Consider the following 13,049-nt stretch of genomic DNA (forward strand, 5'->3'; position numbering starts at 1 on the left):
TGCTAAGCATACCTGTGTTTTTAGGCCCATCTCCATACACTGGTCCTGGAGGCGGAGGTGCATTTTGCCATCCATACTGGGGATAACCCTGATAACCTGGTTGGCCTGGCTGGTACGGCCCAGTAGGTCCAGGTGGATAGCCTGGGTACGGGCCAGGAGGACCACCTGGTTGCTGTGCATAGGGTGGGTAAGGGGCAGTTGGGCCCGGGCCAGGGTAAGGTGGAGGATTTTCGTAATTCATGTGGGATGCAGAATCGGTCCTGCAGAAGGAAAACAAACAGAAACAAACTGGTTTGCTTTTGTCTACTTCATCCATGACCATATAATTCCAATTTCAGACTGTTCTCCAGAGGGCCCTACGTTAAGTGTGAGAAACAGACCTCAAAATACCTGGTCAAGCAGCGAGTTCATTTTTAACCCTACCACAGGGGCAGAGCCTGAGTCGAAGTAATTTCTTTTAAGTGACATGAGTTTAGCTCAGCAGCAGAGTGACTTGCTGCTTTCCAGTCATTCATCAGCTATTTACTCTAAGACATTTAACAGTCTTGCAACTGCAAAGCAAAATCCTGGTTCCGTTCATGATTAAATTGCTTTTAGGAGATACTTAGAAGCAATTACTTCATGGTCCTGTCAATATTAAAAAAGAAAAACATACAGAAATGCAGCCTGTTCCAGATAGCCTCAACAGGAGAAAGAGTGAACACAAATGTCCATTACACTTCTGCTAATTGTTACACGCATCTAGACCAGCACCCTGGAGCAAGACTGTATATGAATAATTTCCTGATGACACTGTAACCCAGCACATCACGTATTCTTCCAGTAATATGCAACTGAATCATTAAGCAGCCACAAGCAATCAGGACCTTGGGCTCAGACTCATTCAAAAAGCAACATTAAAGACACCTCAGAGAGTTGATGTTCATAAAACCTATCTAATGTATTACTCATGGTGCAGCCATCGAAAGACAAGACTGTCTCAATAATGCAACTTTAATTAACCTCTAAGCAGCATGACTAAGCAAACCATTTCTTACATTAGGTTTCTGAAGCTTCTCCCTGTTTGAGAAACAGAAGTGTCCTTAATGCCATGTGTTCAGGAACCATCCTGACTAAAGTTGCTGTACTCTGTTATTTCCTTTTACCATTACAGAGTGCAGAAGGGTCACCATTTCGCCTTTGCTACACACCTCCTCCCACACGCCACAGGCTTCAGGAAAAAATACCAGGAGCATAATTTGCCTCTGCTGAGGCTCACTGCTGCTGGCATGGAGCAAAAGAGGCTGGCAAGCAGGATCCTCTTTGGATGGCTGGAAAAGGGCAAGCAGCCGGCCTAGACTGACCTGAATGCTCAGTACTGTGCACCCACTCTTGGGGACATGCAGATTTTGAGTCCAGAGGAGACCATTAGTGCATCTAGACTGAGCTCTGGCATGACACAGATTAAAGAATTTCACCTTTGTAACTCTATAGCGAGCCCAGAGCAGTCATCTGCCAGGCAGAGGCCAAGTGAGTCAAGCCTCTGGGGCTATGTTTAGCTGCTGCAGTCCCTGACAGTGTTGAAGTGAGCTTTGTTTGTTTATGGCTTGCTATTTCATCACCTCAGAGAGTGCTGACTGTCCCTCCCCAAAGAAGGATCCCTAGGCTCTCTGCTTATTTACATGACTCCTGCCCAAACATCACTAGCACAATGCTCGCTGCTGTAGGGGCACTGTGGGGCTCTCCCACACACAGCCCTGTCCCACTCCCGCAGTAACAGCCATTCTGATGACACACGATGCCCAGGAGACCATTGCCAACTCAAAACGACTCCAGAGGCACAATCCAAGGGAACAGGGCTGATGTCCCTCCCACCACGACACCGAGAAGCCCTTCAGTCTCAGCAGGCTGGGTCTTCCCAGGCCTTGCCAGCCTGCAGTTGTCATTCACCTGAATTCATTCTAACATTCTTGGTGTGCAAGCCAGGCACAGTCCCAGTTGCTAAGTGCTGTTACCTTTCAAATGATATTTCTTAATATCTTTGCCAAGAGTGTTAACTGTTTAAACCAGTGCCAGGGATTAGAAGAATTATTTTTTTCCCATTATTAAGTCAGCCAGACCACTTCTCATTTTAAAACGGACAAGCACAACATACATTTAACTTGAGGCTCTTTAACCACCGTACTGCACTGCAACACCTCTACCAAGTCTGCAGCAAGGCAATTCTCCCTTCAGAGAGCCAGTGAAAGGTAGGCAGCAAGCCCCACAACTCACTTCAATGCAACAAACTAGAGAATCGGGACATAATGGGTCACTAATGTTCATCTAACCCAGAAAATCATCCCAAAATAGCAGCCAAAAGCAAGTTCCCAGGGAAGAACAAGGCCAGAGCAAGCGCGTGCGTATACCTGCATACCATTGCACATGGCAAGGTAACCATTTGGTTCCCCAGCCAGACAGGGCCCAGGCAACCAGCAGACTCCTGCGAACTCCCCTCAATTTTGCACAGCCTCCCTGAGCTGCCGTACAGCTGCAATGCCCGCTCCTGGTGCAAGGGGATCCAAAGCTCTGCTGCATGCCTTGTGGAAAACTGCCTCCTGCCCCACCGGGGTGACTGCAGGAGGTAGGGATCAGCAGTCACCCACCAGAATTTAGGGATTCACCAAACCAGGGAGGAGGCATGTGGGAGCCTCCCTTTCCAGGCCGAAGAGCCCCAGCCCACTGTCTGCTCCTCAGGCAGAAGCCAGCACCTCCATCCACCTCCCCCTTCTCTGAGCCCCTCCAGGTCTGCTTTAGGCTATAAGTTGGCATCCTAGATACATATGTATATGTGTGTATATATATCCACACACAGAAGGCATTCAAAGGCAGCAAACCACAGATCATGTTTTTTGTTTGTAAGCCTTTTCTTAAGAACCCCCAGGGCTCAGCTTGCTTTGGTGATCATTGCCAAGCTCCAGCAAAGAGTCACATTAATTACTCTGGTTTTCCAAAGCCCTTCTACGTAAGGGGATGGCCAGCTCAGCCCACCCTTTCCAGTGAAGTTCAGTGAAGTCCAGTCTTCTGAACACAAGTACAAAATTTTTCACGATGAGTGTTGTGAAACACTGGAACGGGTTGCCCAGAGAAGTGGTAGATACCCCATCCTTGGAAACATTCAAGGACAGGCTAGATGGGACTCTGAGCAACCTGATCTAGTTGAAGATGTCCCTGCCCATTGAAGGGGAGTTGGACTAGATGGCTTTTAAAGGTCCCTTCCATCCAAAAGCATTCTATGATTCCCTCCATATGCATCAATTCATTTATCTACATTCAATATCATTGCCGTTTTACTGCTGTAGCAAGGCTTAAAAGATGTTGCAATTCTTCAGTTGGCTGTGAACTCAAATTCAGGCAGGCAGTGGATAACTTAAACTCAGCCATCACACTGCTTCCTTGCCACAGGGACTTGTGCTGGGACCCCCGGGGGCCATCCTCCACTGTCAGGGCTGGCCATTTGCTCCCTTCCCTGCTCCCTTCAGTACCCAAGCAGGGAGCCTGCCCACTGTCCCATGGCTGCCTGGCTTCTGTACAAGCACCCAGCATGAGATCAAACCAAAAGCCCTTCAGTGAGCTGGTACAACTGCCAGTGGAACCACAAGGGTAGAAAAGCATCCCTGCAGAAAGGTGTGAGATGGGTATCAGCTGTACAAGACTGTACTTGGTAAAGCTTAGAAACCACTGCAAGAGTGTGGTAAGATGAGAGCCTGGCTAAAACCAACAGCCATGGGGGATGAGTAAGGAAAACCGCATATCAGCAGCTCTGCAGAAAACTCTGAGAAACCGGACAGAAGGAGTTAAAAATCCAAATCTGACAATGGCTCGAGCAAACAGGGAAATGGTGGCATAGGGAACAAGAAACATACACCAGTGCTCTTTGTCTGTTTAACAGCTCTGTGTTAGCTATGTCAAAATAGTTTTTGAAGAGGAGGCAGGTTTGGAGTGGAGCTAGTAGCTGAGCTTCTGCCTGTTAATGAGGGAGAGGGACCGAGGAGAAAGCTGGACAGAGCCAACTAAAAGGCAGACAGATGCCTGGGCAGAGACCTCAGAAGAACAACAGAAGAGCAGAAAAGATGGAGAATAAGAAAGGCATATTCCACCAGAGCAAAAGTTACTTTTCCCCTCAAAGTTGAGGGTTAAGTAACACAACTGAGATTAGGCAAGAAGAGCATCCAGCAAGAACAGTTTCAGCAGCAACTCTACTAGAGATTTATCTGTGATGAATGAGAAAACTCCTGAAGAATTTATCAAGGTATTCAGCAAACCCAAGAGGCAGTTGTGGAAACCAGGTCCTCCAGAGGTCCTAAGTACTACTTCTGTCCACTCCCTCCCAGCTCCGCCTCAACTGTGAAGGTCAGCCTTCTCGCAATGGCCTTTGTCCCCAGTTAAATTCTTCCCGAGAATGTTTCTTTGTTCCCCAATTGCACTATCAGTTACTGCCATGCACACTTGCCCCTACTTGCCCTTTTTGAACTGCATGACAATATTTAGATTTTCCGCATTCTCATAAGCTCATATATGATTTTACATGCTTACTACCCCTACTTACTCACCTGGGTATGTGTTTGCAAGGCAGAACCTTGAATCATTAAGCAGATACTTTCCAGAGACATACTTGAGCTCCTAGTCAAACGTATTATCAAGCTTTGTTGTGGGTTGTCACCCCAACTCAGTAATTCCATGTGAGCTGCAACCAAGACCAACTCCTGTGAGCTTGCATCAGGGCTCATATCTGTGGATTTCCCAATGAGCACCTCTTGGAGACAAAGCTCAAAAGAAAGAAGCCAACGCATCAGTGAAGCCCGTTGTTTTTCACAGCACTGCAGGAGATCCATTAGGAAGAGCCAATACAGCACTGCACAGTCTCACCCAATGTGAAGCTTCATTTAGCACTAAACCTAGCAAACAAAGATATCTCCTTGATTGTCACTAAGCATTTGCCCTATCTGTTGCTGGTTAATGCCAGAGAAGTTACTAGTCCACCTGAAAAGAATGACACAACATGTTCCTACTCCTTCCTCTCCTCCCCCCCATTAGTACTTTTGCTAAGAGGTAAGTTTGTTAATATATCATTAAGTTTCCCTAAGCTATGTTCAAACTCCTTTGTTCCATACTGCTGAGCAAACATAACTTCCCCTACCCTAACCGAAGGGTTTTATTGGCTGCACCATCTCCCATAAGGTCTGCAAAAAAGAAGTCACTGAAGTAGGAGTACACACACAATACATCGTATAGAGAACACATATGGCACTATATGTGCACGTATACATATAGACACACAGCTATCAATACATAAGAATCACCATCCTATGTGAGAATATAAGTCCCTCTACATCTGTAACCCATTTTTGACTAAGGCTTCGCAAAAGGTGCAAGTACAGAAAGAACTATGATGCTTTGTATATGTTACATATTTTTTAACCTGTCCATTTTGGCAACCTTAGAGAAACAAATGTCATCGTTAAGCTTTGAAAGTATCTATTTATTTCTGATTGCTTTAAATTTACTGCCTCATACAAGGTCAGCATACCAATGCAGCTGTTACAGAACTAGATGGTCACTGCTCCTGACTCTCCTCTTCCAGCACACTCATGAATTTATGTTTTTTTTCTCCAGCGATCTCTCCCAAGCTGAGGACTCTCTGCTTCTACAAAGCCTGTCCTACTCCCTGGTCATTCTTGGCACCCATTGCTGTGCCTTTAGTTTTATGTTTGTCTGAGAGGGAGCAAGCAGGCTGCATGAAGCTCTGCTGCGCAGTGCTGCAGCAGTCTTCTGCTTTCTGTCCCTTTCCCAGCCCTCTCCCAGGACAACTCCTGCCATACATCAAGCCAAACACAGAGCTCAAGCTGCACCGTACTAATTGTAACTGCAAGATCCTTCCTAGTGGGAATAGCTCATGTGGAGCCTATCACTGCACCCGTACAGCTAGGACTGCCGTCCTTCTGACACACACTGCTCACCAAAGTACAACACACAGTCTCTTCCACCATTTCACCGACCAGGTATCAGACTCTTCCACAAGTCTCTGAAAACAGCCTTAGTTTCAACCTGTGAAAGTCTCATCATCCACAAGCTGCCACTTACTTACCCCTTTTTACAGATCAGCGCATGGTGGATTACGAATCAAGTGAGACCTACCTTTATTCCATCTATTTTTAGGAATCACTGGGAAAGATTTTTTTCCCCTAAACTAGGAAAAAAGAAATTGGTAGCCTCATTTAGATATCTGACTGCCATCTCACTTCACAAGAGCAGTCCTGCAGCACAGCATGAGGGCCTGAACAGGTAGGACTTTTGGTCAGAAGATAACATGATGCAGGAAAACAACCAAGAATGAAGAGAACAAGGGAAAGCATAATGGAAGGAAAGCTCTTCTGTTAGCACAAGGCATTCCCAAACAAAGAGCCCTCACACCCTGCCAAGAAGACCCAGTTTCACCCTCTTCCCTCCTCCAAAAGGCCACTTACAAGGCTGGCACTCCCAGCATCTCTTCTGAGGTCAGCATAATTCTGGCCTTCAAAGTGACTGGAGACCAGATTCATAGAATCTGCTTCTACCTGTTGGCGCTGATGACACCTTGTTACCTTGGCAAAATTGAAAAGCATGCATAGAAGAACCATCTACATTTTTACACAGTAGGTGTTCACAGCTGCTAATCCACCTGCAAAGGAATACCAATCCCTACAGACAGCTGCCTGCAAGTCAGATCCTTCAAATGCAATCTCCTATGCAAGTAAGTCAATTAAATAAAAAGTTGAAAAGTTGTGTATGCAGAGGGGGGGGGGAGATAATAATCTAATCTGGGAACTGAAATGGGGTTAAAGACCTTCTGTTGCATAGGGAACAGTACAAGAAATAGCCCTCTGAAAACAAACAGGGGATTAATAAATTAAAAAAAAAAAAGCAGATCAGCAGTCTGGAACACCTAGACAACCTCCTGCCCCCCAAAAAAACAATTAGCAGATTTTAGAAATTTAAAGGCAAGAAGTTGTTCTGCTGTCCTAAAAACAAACAAGCACTGTGCCTCATATGCTGCTCTAGTCAAGAGGAATCACATTTGGGGCATGTCAGATATTGATTCAGCTGGCCTTTGCACAGATGAAGATGGAAGGCATGATGAGAGACACAGATCCTGAGAAGGGCAACTGGGGCACCCTGATGTAACCCCCCCCTTCCAATGCCTGCAGCACTAGGAAGTAGTTTTCCAATACAGAGCTCTAACGGAAAGTACATTTAACATCAACAATCCAGCTCCTGGCAACCAGCCTAGAATTTAAATTACATTTTGTATGAACAACATCCAAACAAAAAAAAGCACAAGTGGCTTTTAAATGGCACTGGTTCTGTGTTTCTCTCTTACCAGCTTCTTTGCAAGCTCCATTTAGTGATTGCACGGAATGTACGTTAAGGATAAATCGTAAGAGATTCCCTTCTTGCTCGGTTCGCTTTGAGGAAGAGCCTCCTCCCATGTTTGCCTACCCACTTCACCAGGCAGCACCATCAGCCTAGAGTAACAGCTGAAGGAGAACCGCACAAGAACTGCACCCACCTTTTCTGACAAAAGCTGCTCAAAACTGGTTCACTTCCCAAAATGCAGGTCTAGGCAGAAGTGAAAAGCCTAGCTTTGTGCTATCAAAGGAAAAGCTAGAAAACACTGCTTTGTTCAAACCCATTTCCTTAAAAGGTCCCTAGGGCTATGGTATACTCCATGGTCGTTAGGAAGATGTGCATTTCCTCACCTTTATTCGAGTGGCTGCCAGGCATTTCCTGCACAAAAACACTCAGCTGCTCTTCTGAGTGGCACCGGATCAGGCAGCTCCACAGAGTGAACAGCAGTGGTTTGGATGAACAGGCATTCAACGTCCTGAGGTCCTGAGCCAGGTATTCCCTCCTCCCAGTACCCTCCAAGCCCTCCGGAGGCCTGAAGTCTGCCAAACGGAGAGCACACCTGATGTGCAAGGCTGACACTTGTGTCCCTACAAACTGTCCCTCCTCTCCAGTCCCATCATCTGCCCTGCCTTCTTGGCAAAACCATGATTGATCTGCATGTTTCCAGGTGATTTTGGTTTCAAAAACTAGGGGTTTGATCAGCTCTAAAGGGCCTGTGGTCCCATTGACAGTGTTTGCCTCAGATGCAATGTCCTTTGTAGAGCTTCACAGCCGCAGGATCTGTCTTTGCTGCTCTGTCTCCACAGGACTCTAACAACACAGCCTCATGCCCACACAGGTTTCAATGCTAGGATTTTCCTTCTGCAGACAAGCTTCAGTGTCTCATCAATCGTTACAAACATACAAAACCTCTTCAGAAATACTACTCATAACTTATTGCCTAGTTTTCCTGCTTGCAATATGCTGTCCACCTGCATGTTCTGCATGGCAGAAGAAAAGTATGAAATTAAAATAGCTGCCTGTGTAGTTCCTACAATAAAAGTGTTAGTGAAAAGAAAGAATCAAATCCAATGCTCTGCTACTGTTATTACATGAACTGCACCCTTACGGGGAAAATTTTTCATATTTTTTCAGAAATCTGATTATAGGTTTTAAGAACATACGACTTAACACCAGAAGCGACTTAACACCAGAAGCTAACAATTACAATGCCAGGAAGTACCACAGCACAGCCCCTCTAGTGTTATAAGCCAAGGCATTTGCTGGTGACACACCAGCTGAGACTCTGCCCAGTTACAGAAGTTACAGAAGTGCCTGTGGCAAAATGTACAAAAAAGCAAAGCCCTTTACACAGAAATCACTGCAGATATGGGCACTAACACCCTGGCTTCAGGGTTTGAATGCTTTTGCATGCACTGCTCTTGTTCAAGTCTTTGTATAATGTGCTATATTAGATACTTCCAGAAATACATAAATATATTTTGTTCTTAAAGGGATGTATTAAGACAGTTTTAAGGTGCAACAAATACCAAAACCAAAAATCAATGAAAACATCTGATTGTCAAGTTTAACTATTATTTGCAGCATCTAGTTTAAGAAAGAAGCTTTGTTGGTCCAACTGAGAAGAGAATGTGAAACAAACAGTATGACTGGCAAGAAAATTAATGAGCACAGTTAATACATTCATATGTGTTATTCAGATGGTGTTCTGGCAGCATCCCAGCAATGAAACGGCAGTAGTCTTTCACGATAACCTCCCCAGCTCTGATACACTGATGGATTTAGCGGAAGATACTACATGGACTGCATGATGATTTTCTACCATCTCAAGCAGGAAACACACTGAAGGGCAGCATACAGCTTCTAAGACACAGTGAAGTCAGTGCACGCAGACAGAAATACATGCATTTTCTGCAGCTAAGATCTCATTACTCAGAAAGATATTTTTGTGATAGGCTGGAAAATGGAATGAGAGAGATTTTTTTTTTCTTCACATTTCCTCTCTTTTTCTGCTTTTCCACATCCTACATGCAGTTGTGACATGATGCTTTACTTTGCCTGTAGGGCATATGCAAGAATCTTTTAATGGCTGCTTGTCATACGGCACAAGCAAGTACCTCTGATACCAGTTGTCATGAAACCAAGGCCTTTGCCTTACTCTGCTAGAGGTTAAAGAGAAGCTATTACAGTTGAGGGCACTGCCCTCAATAGCTCATGAGACCGAATAAAGCCATAAAAATGCATTATAATGCTAATGTAGAAACATACCTTCCCAATATGCAAGTGAAAGAAACAGCAGCTTTTTAGTACTGGTGGTGCCTGGCATAAGGAATACAATACACGAGACATTTCCAAATAGTTAAGTTCCCCAAAACCCTCAGCAACCCTGAGGGGCGTGGAAAGGCACTGAAGCACAGCACAGCTCCCTCTCCAAGAAAGCAGCGCGGTGGCAGTGGCAGCAGGAATGCGCCCACGCACTTCCACATAACTAGGTCCCGGCTGGGAAACGCTCCCTGGGATGTAACTGCAGGGGGCGGCACAGCATGCGCCTGCCTTGCAGCACGGGTGTGAGGCCAAGCATTTCATCCCAAAGTCTGGAGGAAGGCAACCTCTCCCATCCTGGGGCAAGCAAGCAGCCTCGGAGGCTCCCAGGCTGCCTTGTGGGAAGCCAAGCTGCAGCTGGCAGGATGCCAGACCTGGCAATACTGAGTGTCTGCTTGAATGACTCAGGCTTCTTGCTATCTTCCCCTATTCCCAAAAATTACAGAGTGCTATTTTCTACTCATTGAGCCATACGGTTTCAGTTCAGAAACAGGAAGTTGAGAAAGACCTAATACACAACTGAGAGAGTAGAAAACATCAATACCAAAGGCAGGCATTCGAACCCTGCTCATTCAAGTCTTCAGCTCCCACTAGCAGTTTTCACGGACCCCCCGCTAAGCCTACAGCCACGCCACAGAGAGATCACAAACAGGTAACAGGAGAAACGCAGACCTGTTTGTTGAAAATCCAGAGTTACACAAGCTTGTTCTGCCCTCCTAGGAAAAATTAAGTAACATATTAATCTGATCATGCACAGAACTACCCTTGAAAACAGGTAGTTCCTCTGTTTACCATATACACAGCCCTCCAGGTCATTCTCCATCATCCCACCACAGTGTTACGAACAAGAACATCGCTACTTATGCTTACAGGAACACCTCTCTTTTTCTGAGCAGCAAGCCACTGCCAATTTTAAATGTAATATGAACCTGGGGGGACACATGGCAGCAAGACACCAGAGCCCTCTCCTCTAACTGACCCCAGGGTACCACCTCGCAGGGTCTGCTCAGCCCATGCCAGAGCCCCCCACCCATGTTGGAGCCACTCGTTTACAGGACATTCTCTTCTCCTCTTCGGCCTCTGCAGCGAGGACACCCACCAGCCTCTGCAGGTTATCGGTTACTGCTCTTAAACCATTAGGGGGATGACAAATCAGTATTTTAACAAAGATGGCCTTTATAGCACGTGAATAAGAGGCAGAGCGTAACAGACTTAGTACCGAAGAAGTTTCAGTACTTGGTAAAAACACTATTCTGTGCACTGCATAAGATTATTATCCAACATGCATGCTAATGTGCGTAAAATGACTAGCCCCAAAAAGCACTGAAATATGATCACTACAATGCATCATCTCAGCATTTTCTGCCTCCTCCTCAGTCTGATACAGTAATGGTATTCTTATCACCCAATGTTTCCAGGAAGAACCAGTCTTTTTATTAAGCAACTAATGCAGTTGAAAGAAAAATACCCATTTTCTGGCACAGCAGCACTTCCCACACCTTCTATCTCGTCACTGTATTTACCATAGCACAAAGCTGCTCCATGTAGTCATTTTAACTCACCCACACTTACTACCTTACTGAGACTTACCCTATTCAGGCAATCAGGTTGAACCTTCTGTTCACACAGGTCTCATAGCAAAAGTGAAAGCACCAATAGCAAAAAGCACTTTTCCTTTCAGATAGAGCTAAACATGAATCTGGGATGACTGGGACAGACCTTGGTGCTGCCCTGGACAGAGAGGGTCTCCCCACTGCTATTGGAAGGGGCTGCCAAATCCGTGTGGCAGAGGAAAGGAGGCAAGTACTCTTCTTTCCTTATTCTCCTATTTCACCATGACATTTAATTATCCAAATGAGGTCTCCAACAGCTATAGAAACAGGAAATATAAATCCAGGACAGCCATAATAGCTTTTAAACATGCGATGCACTATTATTATTTTTACTCAGAGAGTGCTAGCATACCTCTTGCTTTACAGTAAATAAGCCCATTAGTATTAAACATGCCCATCTGCTTTGGGCACAGATGCCTGCCTTCCTCTTCTCCCCCCACATTGCATAAACAATTGCAGCCGAGCAGCACTGCTCTCCCTGACGCACAGGGCAGGATTGTAAAACCTCACAGCCACCTCGCTCCCTGCAACGAAAGCTTGAAAGAATTTAAAGCAACTTTTTGAAAACAAACACATCGTTAGAGCTGGCAGACAGGGAGAGACACCCCCAGGTCAGCAGCACCGCGGCCCAGGCCTGCCTGAAGGGCTTCACTGGTGACCCACCCTCCTGCTCCAGACCACCCAACATGGCGGGGACCCCTCCGCCACCGAACAGCTGGCCTCACGCAGGCGGGACAGGTCCCCCTCTTCACCCCGAGATGTTTCCCTCCTCACCCTCCTCAGAGCAGCAACCCTGACCAGCACGTTCCCCGCACCAAGGGCCCCACGTCCCCGTCCCGCCCCACCTCCTCCAGCGTCCAGGCTCTCTCCCACCCGCCCGGGGCCCTCCCTGACCGCCGGCCCTCGCTGCGCAGCCGGGGCAGCTCAGCCCCGCAGCAGGCTCGCAGCTTCCCCCGACACACGCACACCCGTGGGGGCTGCCAGCCCCACACCCAGCTCCCACGGCTCCTCACGCACACCCGTAGGGACTCCCCCGCTACCTCAGCCGCTGCCCGTCTCGCGCCGCCACCGGCACCTGCTGCGTACTCCGCGGCGGGCGGTGACGTCAGGCAGGGAGGGCGGAGGCCCCGCCCCTCGCAGAGCAGGGCGCAGCGGGTGGGGGGGACGGGCACGTCACAAGGCCGGGGCGTGGCCGCGGGCCGCACCCCCCGGCGCCCCGCGGTCCGTGAAGCAGCGCCTCGGCCGGGGGAGTGCGCGGCTGGGGGGCGTCAGGTGGAAGGGGCTCTGTCCCCGGCCCGGCCCGGCAGCCGCGGGGGGAGGGAGCGGGTGCCTGCCCGTGGGAAGTGGGGCCTTACGAAAATTAGCCCGAGCGAGGTCTTAAAAGGGGAATTAAAACAAAACAGTAAAGTGCAGCTGAGCAAGAGCAGAAGAAGGGAAGAGGAAGCAAAGCCGCTGTGCAGAGATGGGGTCAAGGTGGAGACGGGGGGGCCGATCACCCTGAAATCAAACGAGGGCGCTGCCTCAGCCCCCGCCGAGGCCGTGGGCAGGTGCCGGCAGGGCAGCAGCAGCAGAGGGCTGGTGGGGGCCGGGGCCAACAGCAGCGGGGCTCGGGGAGCCGCATCCCCGCCAGGGAGCCCCTCGGGCACGGCGGGGCCCGGGCTGGGACCCGCAGCCCCCCGGACGCCTCCGGTCTCGTTCCTGTTCTCC

The sequence above is a fragment of the Nipponia nippon genome, unplaced genomic scaffold (assembly GCF_047370975.1).
Source record: "Nipponia nippon isolate SJK-2023a ecotype South Korea unplaced genomic scaffold, ASM4737097v1 scaffold_21, whole genome shotgun sequence".
Classification (NCBI taxonomy): Eukaryota; Metazoa; Chordata; class Aves; order Pelecaniformes; family Threskiornithidae; genus Nipponia; species Nipponia nippon.